This window comes from Atheta coriaria, unplaced genomic scaffold (assembly GCF_025399875.1).
Source record: "Atheta coriaria isolate IRGN ID8LTWV9N9 unplaced genomic scaffold, Caltech_Dcor_3.1 hic_scaffold_7_pilon, whole genome shotgun sequence".
NCBI classification, from domain to species: Eukaryota; Metazoa; Arthropoda; class Insecta; order Coleoptera; family Staphylinidae; genus Dalotia; species Dalotia coriaria.
In genome coordinates, this window is record NW_027045449.1 from 3659567 (window position 1) to 3665995 (window position 6429).

Genomic DNA, 6429 nt, shown 5'->3' on the forward strand with positions numbered 1-6429 from the left:
ACTCAAAACTTACAAATACAGGCAATTTTCTACGTAGTGGTTGGAAAACCAATATACAGGGTTACAAAAAGAAAATTTTAGAAACTACAAGGGAGTCAATATTCACAACATGAAGACGGAAATTTACAAATACAGAACAATATTTTAATACGAAATCAAAGATTTTTCCCGATATTCATCGAGAAATTGGGCCAACAGGTGCTATGATTTTTCAAGTCAACAGAATACATGGCGCCATATTGAAACAGAATTTACAACCTGCTTAGCCGCGCACATGCAAGCAAGTACCACTTACTAAAGTTCTACCGAGATAAAGGAATTAGCAAATCGTCAATTTTCGACGTGATTGAAAATAAAAACAAATATACAGGGTGTTACAAAAAATTAAAGTGAAAATATAAACCTCTAAACAATAAAAACGTCGGCTGTTTTCCCTCGACAATCGGGGAAAGTAATATACAGGGTGTTTCAGAAATAAAATTCAAAACGTAAAGAGAAAAACTTTAAAAACACCAGATGAAGCTAAATTTTCACCGACACAAAAGAAAACTAATATACAGGGTGTACCTGAAAGAAAATACCAAGTTCAAATCAGAGAATACTAAAAACTCACAAATAAAGGCAATTTTCTACGTGGTGTTAGGAAAACTAATTTACAGGGTGTTTCAAAAAGAAAATTTTAGAAACTAGTCAATATTCACTCACTATAACATGAAGGGGGAAATTTGCAAAGAAACAACAATATTTTAATAGAAAACTCCCCAAAAATCATCGGAAAGTTGAGCAATAAGGTGGTGAGAAAATAAAACACTTGAATTTTAATATATTGTATTCAAACGTATTATTTGATGATAACGTCAACTGCATAAGATAACCGACGGGTCAAGCATCATCATAAATTGATAGAATATCCGGCGGAAAACATTTAAATCAGCAGACGGCAAGCGAGGGCGCCTAGCAATACAGTTGTTGTTAATCACGATAAAATTAACTATTTCTTTGTAGATATTAAGATATACGCAAACTTCAAAAACGAAAAACTATTCAACGTACAAGATTTTACTAGGTCAACAAGAAACTTTTTAATTTAATGATGCTAAGAAGTGCAAATCGATTAAAAACGTTCACGTGTTCAGCGAAAAGATAACCGAGCTGACGACTGATAGCAAAGTGAACGTGGTCGACCACATGAATATTGTCATTTTAATAATCTTCACATAATTTTAGAAACCGTGTTTGTAATAATTAAATCATTTATGTTATTTTTGGAAACGGGACTAGGAATTCTGATAGAAATGCAAAATTAATATTTAACTTAACTTAACTTTTGATGAAAAAAAATTAATTACACGCCTACCTAAGCATTGATGGGGAGATTTAGGGATGCAATAAGATTGAAAAAAAAATTGTGGTTTGTAAAGTAGGTTTACGATCGAGATGTTTACGTGATAACGTCTTATTGGTGATATAAGTTTTTTTTGTTGCAATTGTTGTAACACTTCACTTGCACTTCACATTTTGTTTCACTGTTAAATATTCAACGAAAACTTAACCGCACGAGAAAATCTCCATTCGTTTGTATGCCGCTAGAGTGAGAGAGACGGAAGATCGGTCAACTCACTCGAACACTATGCCTGCCTCCGCTCGTGTGGATTCCGCGTGTCAAGTTTCACGGAATGACTGGCAGCGCTCGAGATGAGACGGGAGATCGGTCCGTCTCTCTCTCTCTCGTTATACCTGCGATCGGAGGCCTCGTGACACAAGTTTCTGAACATGTCACCCGACTAAAACGATTTTAAAGACGTTATCACGTCAAAAAACATGAATTTAATTTACCATTACAAATAAATAATTTATTGTATAAGTTTACTGTATAGTTTAACTACTTTAGTTAATTGGTATTCACAATACCGCCCCTAATTTAATCATTCACTGTAAGAAATGAGAGTTAAAACATTGCGTATTAGTCTCCATAAAATAAGGCTGAGACAAAACATATCGCTCGGCGATAAGTTAAATATTATATCTACCTACTAATATTTTAATAAAGCAATTATCTCTAATATATTGGATACTAATACGCAGAAATATACAGCAATTTGTTAAATAATTTCCCTGTATCAGTGCTACACTCGTCAGTGTAAACTCGCTCAAGAAAACAGTTGTTTACGTTCGCGAAGATGTTGCAAAATAAACACGGGCAAAACTTCATTTACCGAGTCTACCAAAAACGCGCGGTTATTAAAATTGACATAAACTCCTAGTATTGCAAAATATAAAAATAGAAATTTTCCTAGATATGACCGGATTTTAACCACACGTCTTAAAACGTACAAAAAATTCCCGACTTCTTGTGTTATCAGTTTTGATGACCAGTTTTGCACCGTAAATTTTAAAAAATGCTTGAAAAGAGCAAAATTTGCGGCCATTTTGAGACAGTTGGGATTGAAATTCGCAAGATTTCAAGGGTGCATCTTGAAAAAGGACTCTTGTTTTATCATATAAAGAAGAAAAAACTAAAATATCGTAAAAGGTTTGCAAGATGTGACCTGGTTTTCCCCGTAAGTTTTAAAAAATTCTAAAAAAGGCAAATTATCTTGGCTATTTTGAGACACTTAGGACAGAAATTCGCAAGGAATCAAGGGAGCATCTTGAAAAATGACTCTCGTTTTATCATATGAAAAAGAAATAACACAAATATTGCAAAGGGTTCGCGAGATATGACCAGTTTTCCACCGGAAGTTTCGAAAAATTCCAGAAAAGAGGAAATTTTCGCGGCCATTTTGAGATAGTTAGAACTGAAATTTGCAAGGTTTCGAAGGTACATCTGAAAAATGAACTCTTCTTCTATCATATAAAAAAGAAATAACGAAAATATTGCAAAGGGTTCGCGAGATATGACCAGTTTTTTACAATAAATTTTAAAAATTTTTAGAAAAGAACAAATTTTTGCGGCCATTTTCAGATAGTAAGGACTGAAATTTGCAAGGTATCAAGGATACATCTTGAAAGAGGACTCTTGCTTTATCATGTAAAGAAGAAATAACTAAAATATTGCAAAGGGTTCGCAAGATATGACCAGTTTTCCACGTTAAGTTTTGAAAAATTCAAAAAAACAGCAAACTTTTGCGGCCATTTTGAGACAGTTAGGACTAAAATTTGCGAGGTTTCAAGGGTGCATCTTAAAGATGGACTCTTGTTCCATAATATAAAAAAGAAATAACTAAAATATTGCAAAGGGTTCGCGATATATGCCCGGTTTTTCACCGTGAGTTTTCAAAAATTCTAGAAAAGAGCATACTTTTGCGGCCATTTTAAGACAGTAAGGACTGAAATTCGCAAGGTTTCAAGAGTTCATCTTGAAAGAGGACTCTTGCTTTATCATATAACGCAGATATAACTCAAATATTGCATAAGGTTCGCGAAATATGACCAGTTTTCCACCGTAAGTTTTGAAAACCTCAAAAAAAGAGCAAATTTTTGCGGCCATTTTGAAACAGTTAGGACTGAAATCTGCAAGGTTTCAAGGGTGCATCTTAAAAACGGACTCTTGTTCTATAATATAAAAAAGAACTAACAAAAATATTGCAAAGGATTCACGAGATATGACCAGTTTTTCAATGTGAGTTTTCAATAATTCAAGAAAAGAGCATACTTTCGCGGCCATTTTGAGACAGTTAGGACTGAAATTCGCAAGGTTTTAAGGGTGCATCTTAAAAAGAGGACTCTTGTTTTATCATATAAAGAAGAAATAACTAAAATATTGAAAAGGGTTCGCGAGATATGACCAGTTTCCCACCGAAAGTTTAGGAAAATGCGAGAGAAGAGCAAACTTTCGCCGCCATTTTGAGACAGTTAGGACTGAAATTCGCGAGGTTTCAAGAGTGATTCTTGAAAATGGACTCTTGCGCTATTATATAAGAAAGAAATAACTCAAATATTGCAAAGGGTTCGCGAGATATGACCCGTTTTTCACCGTGAGTTTTCAACAATTCTAGAAAAGAGCATACTTTCGCGGCCATTTTGAGACAGTTAGGACTGAAATTTGCAAAGTTTCAAGAGTGCATCTTGAACGAGGACTCTTGCTTTATCATATAAAGAAGGAATAACTAAAATATTGCAAAGGGTTCGTGAGATATGAGCAGTTTTCCACCGAAAGTTTTGAAAAATGCGTGAAAAGAGCAAACTTTCGCCACCATTTTGAGACACTTATGACTGAAATTTGCGAGTTTTCAAGAGTGATTCTTGAAAAAGGACTCTTGCTCTATTATATAAGAAAGAAATAACTCAAATATTGCAAAGGGTTCCCGAAATATGTCCAGTTTTCTACCAAAAATTTTGAAAAATGCTAGAAAAGAGCAAACTTTCGCCGCCATTTTGAGACCGTTAGGACTGAAATATGCAAGGTTTCAAGTGTGCATCTTAAAAAGGGACTCTCGTTTTAACATATAAAGCAGAAAAAACTAAAATATTGTGAAGGGTTTGCGAGATATGACCAGTTTTTCACCGTAAGTTTTAAAAAATTCAAAAAGAGAGCAAACTTTCGCGGCCATTTTGAGACAGTTGGAACTGAAATTCGCGAGGTTTCAAAGATGCAACTTAAAAAAGAACTCTTGTTCTATAATATAAAAAAGAAAGAACTGAAATATTGCTAAGGGTTTGCAAGATATGACCATTTTTTCACCGTGAGTTTTCAAAACATCTAGAAAAGAGCATATTTTCGCGGCCATTTTGATACAGTTAGGACTGAAATTCGCAAGGTTTCAAAGGTTCACCTTGAGAAATGACTCTTGTTTTATCACATAAAGAAGAAATAACTAAAATATTGCAAAGGGTTCGCGAGATAAGACCAGTTTTCCACCGTAAATTTTGAAAAATAGTAGAAAAGAAGAAATTTTCGCGGCCATTTTGGGACAGTTAGGATGGAAATTCGCGAGATTTTAAGGATGCATCTGGAAAAGTGCCTCCTACTTCATCGCATAAAGAAGAAATCATAAAAATATTGCACACGGTTCGCAAGATATGACCTTCTACCACTACCTTCATTCGGTACCCTAAATGCAAGTCACTTAGGCCGCTACCTTCGTAAGATATTCCAGATATGAGGCCCTTCTACCGTCACTCCCTACGGAGCCCTGAACCGAGTCACTTCTACCGCTACCCTTATTCGGTGCCCTGAACCGAGTCACTGCTACCGCTACCCTTATACGGTGCCCTGAACCGAGTCACTTCTACCGCTAACCTTATACGGTGCCCTGAACCGAGTCACTTCTACCGCTAACCATATGCCGTGCCCTGAACCGAATAATTTAATTAATAAAAGGAAGAATACATGGCTCATGGCTCATTCATGCCTCTATGATTGAACATGCTTACATAGCTGCCTATTTATACGTTTGCTAGCTGATAAACAACATGGTAAATAATAATAATACCGATAACACCTCACTTCAAAAGTTATGAACCTACCTTTAATTTGTGGTAACTCATGAATCGATTAATGATGTAAATCAAGTGGCAATCAGGAAAAACACATAGCGGCGCAACAATTACGCCTCACGCACATTTTTATGGAAACTTTGTTTGCACTTTGCCACCATCCACGCGAAACATACTGGATATTCTTAATAAACAATTACGAAACCGTTATTTACCGAAATATTTTGTTTAAAGACCATGCAACCCGTAAAGAACACGCGATCCACGCCGCGACGATAACAGAACTGCATACTGACTGCTACGATGCCACGCGGTTACTATCGCTAGCTATTGTGATACCCCTACCTGAAGGCGCGAACGCAAAAAACCTGTTTATATACAAACACTGATAGGCACGTAGTGCAAAACTACAAACACAGATTGAAAGTATTATTGAGTTTTATGAGTTTTATTTAAATTACGAATTAAAATACATATAGGTAAAGTTGATACTATATCAATTAAAATATATCTGCATTAGATATTTTCTATCGTAATTTTATAATTTCATAATGTTAGCAAACAGCTAAATAATTTATTGTTCGTTTCCGGACTGAATTCAACAATTTTACATTTACTTTTAATATGAACATTTTAATGTTTTATATATACCTTTAATTAGATAAGTTAAAATTGTCTATGAGACATTGTTTTATCATGTCTTTTATACTCAATTCTATTTGTATTTATGAGTAGTTGCAGCAAGCGACTAGCCGCAACCGCACACACTTTTTTCTCCGCGCTCGTTGCGCTCGCAATGCACTGGCGAGTCTGAACCTAATCATATTATTTTTAAACAAAACTAACGCCGTCTTCAAACGCACATCGTCGCACGTAAATCTCGCTCATTACCAAACGCCATAGAAATATCTGGAATCTAGATTCTAGACTGGCGCCGTCCGGAGCGCAATCACGCTTCCAAAGAAAGCTCCCAACATATCTGACGAAATC